The 12271-nt window shown below is 49.1% G+C and overlaps 1 pseudogene; it reads left to right on the top strand.

Moving 5' to 3' along the window:
- The first annotated feature begins 6558 nt into the window (after positions 1 to 6558).
- Positions 6559 to 10941, top strand: LOC149349272 (uncharacterized; annotated as a pseudogene).
- The last annotated feature ends 1330 nt before the right edge of the window (positions 10942 to 12271 follow it).

Here is a 12271-nt window from a genome sequence, read left to right as displayed (position 1 = left end):
TGCAGTGTTTGAGTCAACGCCTCTCACTGCGAGCCAGGTTGCTGCTGCGACTAAAAGGAATCGCCTTCTTTCCAAAGTCGTGCAGTTCACCTTATCCGGCTGGCCCGCGCACCACGATGATAAATTTCAGCCCTTTTACGGTCGTCGAAACGAACTATCGTATGAGCAAGGCTGCATCACGTGGGGCCAGCGAGTGATCATTCCGCACGAACTTCGAGAAGCAGTACTAACATTGCTACATGAAGAACACCCTGGAATGCAAAGAATGAAAATGGTTGCTAGGTCGTTTGTTTGGTGGCCGTTGATTGACAAGAACATTGAAGACACTGTCCGTCAATGTACAGTGTGCCAAACGACCATGCCTGCGAAGGCACCAGGGCCATTGCATCCATGGACTTATCCAACTCGTGTGTGGCAGAGAGTCCATGTCGATTTCGCCATGAAGGATGGCTCGAACTTGTTCCTTCTAGTAGACTCTTACTCAAAGTGGACAGAAGTAAAATGCCTCCGCACTACGACGACATCGAAAACAATCGACTGTATCAAGGGGATATTTGTAGCGTATGGCTACCCGGAGGAACTGATCAGTGTTAATGGACCTCAGTTTACTGCGCAGGAGTTCTCCAATTTCACCTCTTCTCACGGGATTCGCCACAGGCGTACGCCACCCTACCACGCTTCATCGAACGGGGCAGCAGAAAGGCTAGTTCAGACGAAAAAGGCCACTCTACTCAAGCAAGTGCTTCACGATAACCTAACAGGCCAGAACAGAACTCTGCACCAACGACTTAACGACTTCTTGCTTGCTTACAGGAACACCCCGAATTCCGTAACAGTAAGAACGCCGGCTGAGCTGTTCCTGAAACGACAACCCCGAGTGAAGCTTTCGCTCCTGAAGCCAAGTTTTGTGCAGGACATACGCAGCCGCCAAGCCAGAGACACCACTCATCGCAACGAGGGCCAAGGAAGGGACCTGCAGATGGAAGCCGGTGATGCAGTTCTCGTCAAGACTACGAGAGGGGAAACCCTGTCGTGGGAGGAAGCGGTCGTAATGCAATGTGTAAGCGACTCTACGTTTGTAGTCAAAGTCGGTGACCAGTTTCGTTTTGTGCATATCGACCACTTGAGACCCAGCTGGATATCGGGTGCAAAGTTATCACTCCATCCGGACGTCTCAAAAGAAGCGCATCCTGAGCCCACTCCAAGTGCCGCTGTTCAGCGAGACTTGCCATCAGCTTCCTCGGAAAAAGATTTCCCTGCTGGCTCCATGATTAGTGGTTCCACTGCGGACAAGCTTGAGGATGTTCGTTTAGATGACGCCACTTCAAATGAGGAACCGGCATCGCAGCCTGAGGCAAGACACATGGCAGCGCATCCTTCAAGTCCCACCGCATCAACCATGGCTACACCCGAAGAGGCCCATTTGCGAAGAAGTAATCGCACAAGACGTCCTTCTGATCGCTATCAAGCCTCCAGTTATGAACGCGGAAAGAAACGCGTGTAGCTTTGATTAAGGAGGAAGGAATTTTCTGTATCAGCCAGTCGGTCTGATAACATTGTACCTGACCGGCATGCAGGTACAATGCAGGTGCAGGTACGGCATGCAGGTACGGCCTGAGCGTCATGCAGCGTTACCTATAAAAGGACGCTTCTGCCTCGAATAAAGAGTTTTTTGCGTTGCTGCCACCGAAGCGTCTTTCTGCTGCTTAGAACAGAACAGATGGAGCTGAAGGAAGACAGTTTGCTTGCTTTTACTACTCGGCGAAGTGGACCCGTCAGTACGAATTAGGACTACAAGTCGTTTTCACCGGCTGGAATCGTGACCTTTCCAGGTGCGTACTCAGTTCGCTCATTGAAGTGTATTTTATGCTATTTTTGCGTTCGTAATGAAAAAATTCTAACGCATTTATCGGCACGTTATATTTTTACGCTCACTCGTTTGGCTGTTTTGCCAAACTCGCTGTGTATTGAAACAAAGGCTGGTGACTTATGCAACTGACCTCTACTACCGAAATGTGAGCATGCGTTCGGATGGTGTACCAAGTGCATCTGGAAGCACACTCCCCTCAGCAGGACTGCTTTTTAGTGTCGCAAGGGCAGCACAGCCAGGTGTGCTGGCTGGTTCCAAACGAGACCCGCTGTCGTCGATCTCAATAGCTCCTCCGCGGCCCGGAAAATCTCGAATGGCCAGCGTAACCGACCTCTGGGCAGGAAGAGATGGGCTCGGGTTCACGTTGATATCCTGGCTTGCAACATCAACTCCCAAGGCAAACCCAAAACACCAAACCACCAACAAATGAAAGCACAGATGGGATGTTCCAAACAACAAAGCACCGCTCCACGCGCAAGCGCTTGGAATTCACTCAAGACCCACCAGGCTTCATTTTAGTGCCAAACAAAATCCTGCTCCAGAATACTGACCCCACAATTTTGCCCGAATTTAGGGTCAAAGCGAGCGTCCGCGTCACATCTGAGGTCGCCAAAGACAGACTGCCACGTTGTACGATAAGCGGTGGTGTGTCAAAGCCTAGAAATTTTGAATAGAAACTCCATTTCTTATCAATCAAAGCTGTGATACCCTATACCACCCGAATATCGAAGGTCTGCTTAAAATTTGGCCCACGCTCAGTTTAATTCACTGGCTCTTCTCAAAGAAGCTTGATCGCTCGAGACTGATATTTAACTCTTCCAGTTAAACTCACAAAGATGCGACTGCTCATCAGAACCCGTACTCACTCCAGTACTGGCGAAACGCTTCCCTTAAACTCATTGTGTCAGGCACCATAACCTATAGAGAAGCGGCTATAGCTGTTCACCACAAAATTCTGCACCTTCACTTCATTCGGTTAATTTCCGAATACCGCAATCGGATAACTAACCACGCGCCGGTAAACACGAGTACGCAAATGAGCACAAATACACACTTTCTTTGCCTTTCGCAAGGCATTAGCTACACTGTCATTAATGTAGCAACAAGATCTTAATATCTCAACCAAGTTTGACCCGTCCGAATCTACTATAGATACAAGAAGAAACGTGTGCCAAGATTCCAACACAGCAAAACTTGAATGCTCTGAAGGGATCGAACTATGCAAACAGCACATGGTCTACTCAGGAATCTTCGCTACACTCCCTTAAGTGCCCTTATTTCTCGGTTGCATGGCAAATTGAACTCTCATTTGTAACTCAGACTTTAATCTTTCTCAATTTTATGAGAGAACACAGTAACGTCCGATCACTCGAAATCTTTAGCTCAAAACAAAGTAGCCTTTCCCTTTTTGATTTCGCACACACAAAAAAAGGAACAAAAAAACAGCTACTTCGAAGGGCTACGCGGGCGTGAGAGCTGACTCACCTCCGCCGCGTTGGAGAGATTAGCCCTTCAGACGCGCCCGCTGGGGTCGCGCTTTGGCTGGTGACACTGCTGTCATTTCGTTACAAAAGGAACCAGAAAAAAGCCATCTACTACCCTCACTGTCGTCTCCGCGCCCCCTCGACACGCTCAGAAAGCCTTGGTAGCACATGCTAAGTCGGGAACTGGCTCTTGGCGACGAGCAGCGGCCAGCGCGAGAAGCTACTCTTTGTTCTCTCCCCCAGCACGAAGCTCGGCTACCCTTTCGCCCTGCGCGCTTCCTGGAATACAGAGCCGAAGGTGAAGGACGCATCCTTTTTTGCAATTGCGCGCGCTGAACACGCCTGCATGCGTGGTCTCTGTTGAATCCCTGTGCTCGCATGCGCTGACGGTCGCGCAACCTAGCGCCTTCCGGTCTCTCGGGCCGCTTTGCCTTTTCCCTTGCCGCCTTCCTGCAAGGTCGGAGTGGTCTGAGTTTTCTCGCAGGCCGATGCCCTTTGTAAAACCTCGCTCCTTTTCTGCTTCGAAGATGCGGTCTCCCCTTTCTGTTACGGCTGTCCGGTTTAGAAGAATCCACGCGTGTCGCCTGACCAGTAACTTTAGCCGCAAACTTACGAGCTCTAATGCGGGAAGGCTTTTCTTTCCCTTCTGCCGCATTTTCACCTGTGCTAACACTAGCACCTGTCTGCGCACGGGAATTTAGGGCTCGACCTTTCCTCTGTTTCCTGTTGGTTCTTGCCCTTTTCCTTTTTCGCTTAGAACTTTCCGCGTGCGTCGCCTGAACCAAGACTGTTTCCTCCAGCCCTTGACATGCATCGCGTGATCCTTCATTAGGCACAAAATTGACGTCTTTGCCTTCGCAACAGATGGTAATCTCCACAAAGCTGACAGACGGACCTTCAGCTGCCCCTGAGTTGTGCAGTTCGCTCCCCTGAAGCTTGCTCATCGCTCTCAGTGTCTGAAACGCACTGCTCTTCTAGAATCGGGCTCTCTTCGTCTGTCTCAGCCTGGCTTTCAATACTGCGTTTTAACCCAACAGCAGCTTCACACTCTTCATACGCCAGCTTCGCCGAAGAAGCCACAACATTGGCTTGATCACTTACACTGCAGTGACGCCTCAACTCGCAGTAGCCGCGATTCGCAATTACTAAAGGGCTCCCCTTTGTTTCCCTTTTGAAACCTCTATATTTGGGGAAGTTATCCCTTTCACATCCGTGCCGGTTAGTTGCCTGTACAGGCTCCTTTCTAGCGTCCTCGCGCTTAACCAACTCGGCGACGGTTCCTACTGTCACTGCACAGCCTCTCTTCGGAGCTCTCTCTTTTCTAAACCGTCCGTGCCGGTTAGACTCTGTTTCTCTGGCCTTCATCGCAGTTTTCCGACTATCGAACTGGGCGACGTTCTGTTAGGCAGCTTGGGAAGTCTCTCTTGGCTCGGCTTTGTCCGACGCCATCGTTGCCCTCTCCACTCGTTTTCTGAACGAGCTCTAGCGGAGTTACACCTAGCTAACTCTGAGACGGTCTCTCTAGCTACTCTATTTTGGCCGCGCTTTCTCGTGTACCATTCATGCCGGTTGTGCGCCATTTCGCAATCCTGTATTACGGCGTCATGTCTCGCCAGCCCGGCGATGGACTGGAACGTTAAGGGCCCTGTCTGGACGGAGATAGCGTCGCTCATTGCTACTTCGTTCCCATTAAGCCCACTGAGCCTTGCGAGCCGCCTTTTCTCAGCCTCGAGTTTAAGCTCTTTCAGCTCTGCTGCTAGTTTCTCCGTAGCCTCTTCCCGAGCTCTTTTACTCTCCTGCAGCTGGGCCTCTAGTTTCACTCTTTCCGCTTCCTCAGCTCTTTTACGCTCCTCTTCTTTTGCCCACTTGTGCATATTATCCCAAGCAATTTCAAAATCATCTCTTCCTCCGTTTCTAAATTTTGGATTTATTTATTTATTTATTTATTTATTTATTTATTTATTTATTTATTTATCATCATACCCACAGCGCCATTGTCTGGCATTACAGTGGGGGGGGTTGAAGAAAAAGTACACAAATGCCACCGCGTGCAGGTGGTTACAAAAAAAAAGATAACAATGAGATAGAAAGAACACGGAATTATTATACACAAAAAAATGTCACAGCATGGAAGAAAATGAATCGTTTGATAATATGGACACTACTTCCTCAGGCAGCTTGTTCCATTCCGAAACCGTTTTGGGGAAAAAAGACATTTTAAAAAGGTCAGTCCGGCACCTGTATTCTTTAACTTTAAGTGAATGATCTCTACGTAAAGACACGTAATCAGGGTTGGCTATATATTTGGTTCTGTCTATTCCAGTTCTAGAATGAAATATATTATGAAATAATTTTAAACGCAGTACTTTCCTACGTTTTTGAAGTGAGTCCCAACCCAAAGATTTTTTCGCGCTCGTTACACTAAAATATCGCCCATAGTTATTGAAAACAAAACGAACGGCCAAATTCTAAACTCTTTCTAGCTTTTCAACGTCAAGAAAGGTTTTTGGATCCCAGACTGTGCAAGCATACTCAAGTATGCTTCTAACGTTTGTATTATACAGCAGTTCTTTAGTCTTTAAAGGGAAAAAGTTTAGCGTTACGTCGCAGGAAACCTAAAACACGACAGGCTTTGGCAGTAACGAAATCCACGTGACGATGCCAAGACATTGAACTTGTTAAATATACACCAAGCTATTTAAATTCCAACACTGAAAGCAGTCTGCTATTATTTATGTTATAAGTGAAAATATGGGGAACCTTCTTTTTAGTGAAACACATATGTACAGATTTTTGTAAGTTAATATGCATTCCCCAGTTCTCACACCACTGGGCCACTTTACACAAATCCTGTTGTAATGCATCGCAGTCACTTTGATCGTTAATAATTCTATACAATATACATACAAATTTCTATACAAATTTTGGATTGCCTGAACAATATCCGAATCTTCCACTCTTTCCTCCACATCCACTCCTAACTCATCGCACAAGAACAGCAGTTCTGTCCTCGATAACCTCGTCAGGTCCACGGTCGCTGCTTTTAAATATTGGCTTTGGTCGCTCATGGTGATTTTGAGTAACTACCCCTGTGCTACAGACATTCAAACACCCGATCAACCAGCAGTTCAAATTATTAACCCAGAATTTGAAGCCTGGAGGATCCAAAGCAAAAACCAAACACTCACCCGCAGATGCAGCACCATGTCACCCGGTTCATCACACCGCAGCCAACCAGTTGTTGACAATGATGGGGGTTCGGAGTTGTTGCTAGCTCGCTGCTGCTGCTGCTCGCTGCTTGACGGAACCGCGGTCAAGCTTCGAACCCGTTCCCACCCCCACCAGGACAAGAGTGCCGTCGAGTCAAAGAGTTGGGTGATGGGAGGAAGATTACGAGTGGGTTTATTTTCATTTCTACAGAAGTGAATAGAAGTAAGACTGAAGTGAGGCTGAAGTGAAGCTCTCCTGCCGCATTCGTTGTCGACTTTTATACCCTTCTTGTTTCCTAAAGTCCCTAGGTTGAGGACGCCCACGCCGGAGTGGGAGGGGCCTAGAGCTTTCACTTGGGCGCATAAACACAACACCGCACTTAGGGTCACGCCCCCGTCACATGTGGAGTCTGAGGGAAAGAAGGTTTCCGTCGAGGCAGCGTCGACTACGGTAGGTGGTGGTTTCCGGCCAGCCAAAGGTTCCCGCGGGTCACCGACATCTGTTGTTCATCAAATGACACCCGCCGCTCGAGGCCGGAAAGTGGTCCCTCGTCCTTGGAGATGTTCGAATGATGCCCGCCAGCCCGTCGCGGTGCATGGCACGCCAAAGAGCCCCAGGAAACGAAGCCCTTTGTTTCCCGGCACGGTCACAGCAATTGGGGTAGATAATGTCCGTCTCCCCGCGGCGGCGGCGTTCGACACGTGCAGGCACTTCGGAAAGGGGGCCTGGTTTTGCTTAAACTTCAGCCCCTTCGTTTTGGTCCTGTACTCCTACCGGGTAAACTCCGTAATTGGAATCAGCTGTCACTGGGTCCTCTCCGGGCGGTCCATGGCGGCAGGCCCGAAAGTAATCGCACTGAAGTTGCTCGCAGCCATATACAGTAGAAACAGGTATGCTGGCTGGTTCCAAACGAGACCCGCTGTCGTCGATCTCAATAACGTATTATGGGCATGATGCAGACATTGCACACCTTAGTATAGGATTCCTCATTTGGCTGCACTTTCTGCACTAGTTCACAAAAGTGCTGTGCCAATGCAGTGCCAGTTCTTGCGGCGCGAATGTAGCCTGACACTACTGCTTTCGGTGCAGCGGCCAAATCGAGTGCAGGAGTGCAGAAACATTCGTCCGCTGCGGCCGTGTGTTGGTGTTTGTCGCGTGGTTTGACATATGCGCGGGACTGTGGTAGCTGTACTGAATGCTCTGCATTTGTTCGAAGTGCCGCTTCTCGTGGAGTGGCCATTAAATTTATTAATTCCAAAAGTGGTGAAGAATTTGACATCGTGCTTTCCCTTGCGTTGTCCATAGTGGCGTACGTTGACCATCAAATTAGTCAACGGCTACTTGAGAGAGGCGACAAACTTTGAATTCGAGAAGTTATTCAGACGGTCGCTCGAGACGACATTTGACAGTTTACACGAGTGGTTACAGCTCTTTGTTGAGGCCATATCGCAGATGCTGCATCTAGCAGAGGTATGCGACTGTCTCAACGCCGCTTGGCCGTGAAGCAGTCTGCTACGTGCATGAGAAGTCGCCGGGAGCCTAGTGCAGAACTCATGCATCACGAAGTCAGATCGAGTGTCGAAGTGCAGGTGGCGCTAGCTGCACTGTCAAATTGAGGGAAAAAGTGCTGTACCTCCTGAGCTGGTGCAGAAAGTGCAGCCGAATTGAGGAGACCTTATGACTGACCAGGAAAGGTCCAGATGTCCTTTCGAAAGGAGGGAGACAGTATTGAAACAAATTGTGTGGACACTTAAGCTCTGCCTTAAGAATATGACGTGATAGCGTTAATGCCTATGTGTGTCAAATTGTCAACTTTGCATTCGCATGTCCCTATGAGTCCTCATACTATGCCTTGGACAATGGTGCAGCGATTAAAGGAACCCTGAAATGATTTCGATGGGCATGTTTTAGTGAAAGATCTGTAGAGGTGGTCTCTCTGGCATTCTAGCCAAATTTGAAAGCTCTTCGTGGACCCTATCATTTAGAAATAACTTTTAAAAATCACTGCTCGGAGTAGCTCGCAACCGATTAGGGCGGCGCACCTCAGGGCACGTCCCCTACCCCGATGACGTCAATGCGCAAAAGGGCAAGCCTTAGAGCTCACCCCGTCTGCACACTGACATCATCGAGGTAGGGAACGCGTGGTGTCGCCCTAATCTGTTGCAAGCTACGGCGAGCAGCGATTTTCAAAAATTATTTCTAAATTATAGGATCCACGCACAGCTTTCAGATTTGCCTAGAACGCCCACAAAGGCCACCAGATCTGTTGCACTAGAATTACTTTAGGGTCATTTATAGGTTGCGCCAGTCCCCTGCGAAGGCAGGCGCTGCCCCCGGTGGGTCTTGTGGGACGCATGCAGCTCTTCCCTGGCAACCTCTCGCGAGCAACCACCTGCCAGGGTGGTTAGATTGCCCACAATCCAGTCGGTAGGTTGTAATGACCCCACAAAGTCACGTGGCCTAGGTTGCTTCACCGGGGATGGCTGCCTGGTCTACCCTAAATATCGCTCACAACGACAGCGCTGATGCCGGATTTTCCGCATAACAGGAGCTTTAAAAATATCGCCTTAAAATAACGACGCCTGAGACAGGCAAGCTATCCCCTCCACATCTGACAGATCCAACGGACTTGCACGACATCAGACGACAATATAACCTCACACCTGTCACTATAGTGATGCTGCGAGCGTAAGCACATGGGTGCAAGTCATGAGAAACCAGGGACAACCTGTTGTTCGCTTTTACAAAGAGCAGGTGGCTGCTGACCCAACGACCACCTTATGTGCTAAAGACTTTGTTCTTACCTTAATGACGGCGTCCCAGGAATAGCTGCTGAAGGCATTAGGGTCATGTGTTGATTCCGCACATGGAACAATAGGGCACGAATTTGAATTGGTTACTCTTTTGGGGCTGGATGAGTATGGAGTAGTACTGTCTGTGGCCCAGTTCATCTGCATAATAATGAACGAGAAAACCTTCGCACCATTCTTTAAATCCATCAAGCCCTCTACAGAAGCCCTGTCATTAGAACTTTCATGTCGCATGATGTATCTGAATACTTCGAAAGACGCGGGCTCGATGGAGGCGGAATGGTGGAGGCCCGTGTACTGTGCGATGTCAGTGCACATTGAAAAACCCCAGGCGGTCAAAATTATCCGCAGCCCTCCGCTACGGCGTCCCTTTGGGACGTTTTGGAACTACAAACCTTACAAAATCAAGCGTCTAAGTACTTGAAGGGCTTGTCGACAGTCATGGGCCCACTTCAACACCGGCTACTCTGTATATGAAATGTGTACAAAAACTAGAAACGAAGAATTATTCAGATGATAAAAGGAAAAGAACTCGCAGCAGATAGTTACCATAATAAGGTGACAAAGCTTCTCGAGTCGTCTCTGGCCGACATGGACCCCAGGCTTCAGGAGTTTATTCAGTACTTCAGAGGAGACTGTGCTCACTGCCAGGAAATATGAGCCTACAGTTTCTGGATGGGGCTCGGTATCAACACAGATGTGCACCTTGAAAGATTTCACATGACTTTCAGGCATAGGTTTCTGGAAGTTAAAATTAAGAATCACTATGCTGGCAAGCTCATCTCTGCACTGATGGACACGACAAGAAGCTCTTTGATGGAATGGGTAGCCCACATTGTGAAAGAAGAGATCCAGCAAGACGAGTCGGGCCGAGAGGAACCACAGATCTGCCGTGGCAATTACTGCGTCTGCCAAGCGGAACGAAGATGGACATGGACTGTGCAATCTCAGTCCACAAAAGACCTCGCATTCGGTCTCAAAATTGACAGGTGGTGCCTGCTGACCTCTGTAGTGCAGTGAGTGCATGGTGCGTGTGCATAGCTATGAATGCATTTGCCACGAGCACCGAATGATGGCCTCCAGATACATTCACTCTGTGGTCATCACTAGCACACCTGAAAGAAGACATCAGAAGATCTTGAAAACTACTCAAGCAGTGTCATCAAATTCATCAAATTTCCTCATCTTGGAAAGTGTTAAAACAGCAGAAGCCTTTATGAGCGTGCCAAACTCGGAGTTTGTGCTAGCCAATATGTAAGTGATCAAAGAAAAACAGCAGCCAAATAAATTTCTCAGGAAGTTTACCAAGACGTCAGCAAGCTTTTGGATCCTGTACTGAAGATCTATGGAGACAATTTGTAGCAATAAATGCCCCACAATCAAGGAAGCCAGCAAACAAGAAAATTGAACATTTCATTCTACTCAGAAACCAAGGCTGTCCAGCTCAGATTCTGGTTTTTTGAAGCCAGCCAAGTTTCAGAAGAAGAGCATGAAAGAACAAATTCTCATCAGCAGTATCGAGGCTACTGTTACTACTACTGCATTCCCAGGACACAGATACTTTTGAAAGAAGGGATGGACCCTATGGCACCTCTTCTGGTCATTACTTTGTAGCGTGCCACCGTGGTCCGGCAGCCGAAGACGACGACTGTCCCAGTACGCCTGCCAAACACGCGCAGACTGGATTTTCATGGCTGCTTAACTGCAAGGCCGGCGCAGCGCTGTTCCGTCCCAGCCTGGCTGAGCGCGTCCAGCCGAATATATTTCTGGAGACCCGACGATGACTGGTGCCCACGATTCATCTCCACAAATTTGGTGACCCGGACGTGATGCGGTGCCGGCGGAACAAGGCGTCGATGGTGAGGAAACAAAGTTCCGAGTCCGATGACCAGAAGTCGGGGAGCTTGAGGGCGGAGACCGCGGACTCATGAAGTGGCAGCGTGCGAGGCGACGGAGACGGCACAGGAGTGGAGGGATCCATGGCCAGGGCTTACACGATGGAAGGTAGGCGGGGTCTCGAGCTCCGGGCAGTGGTAGGCCTAGCGAAGCGGCTGATGCAAAGCGCAGGGCAGGAGCAGAGAACGAAGACGCAAAGTCCGGAGACCCTGTAGCGTGCCACCGTGGTCCGGCAGCCGAAGACGACGACTGTCCCAGTACGCCTGCCAAGCACGCGCAGACTGGATTTTCATGGCTGCTTAACTGCAAGGCCGGCGCAGCGCTGTTCTGTCTCAGCCTGGCTGAGCGCGTCCAGCCGAATATATTTGTGGAGACCCGACGATGACTGGTGCCCACGATCCGTCTCCACAACTTCTCCTCTAATAGTTCAACTGTGCACTTACAGACATAACCCATGAAGTAAGCAGCTGTGTCGTACCATTTGGATGGTGTGTGCGTTAGAGCGTGAGAGACACCTCTATTCTGGCCATATGTCCTGCACGTAAGTATATGCTTTTTCAGCACAGTGTCTTGCATACAACAACCGCAGCAAATTGGTTTCGCTGAATCTGGCTGACCCAGACAACTTCTTATCTCGGCAGACCATGGCTGATATGGAGTGCGTCTCCCAGGCTGCAGACAGGGAGCCTGTAACTAAGCACCTGAGGTAAACCTAAGCACAAAAGGCACTATAGGTTTGATAAATAGAGGCATCTCCAGACACGGCGTGTTTTACAATGCCCAAAGTGCTGGGCAAGAGTAGAGCTTGAACCTGCGGACCAACGGCGATTTTACTGCCTTCTCACATCCTTCACCTGTCCATCTTTTCTTCTCACTCAGATCCATGGTTACATGTTGCTGGCAATCAAAAAAGATTCTGTTAGGGTGCAACTTAATGCAGACATGTTCTGGTCAGCTTTGCTGGTTTACACATAGCACTATTATCCGGTATGAAATAAGAT

The sequence above is a fragment of the Amblyomma mixtum genome, chromosome 3 (assembly GCF_055824585.1).
Source record: "Amblyomma mixtum isolate Tamu chromosome 3, ASM5582458v1, whole genome shotgun sequence".
Lineage (NCBI taxonomy): Eukaryota > Metazoa > Arthropoda > Arachnida > Ixodida > Ixodidae > Amblyomma > Amblyomma mixtum.
This window is presented reverse-complemented; position numbering and strand designations above follow the sequence as displayed.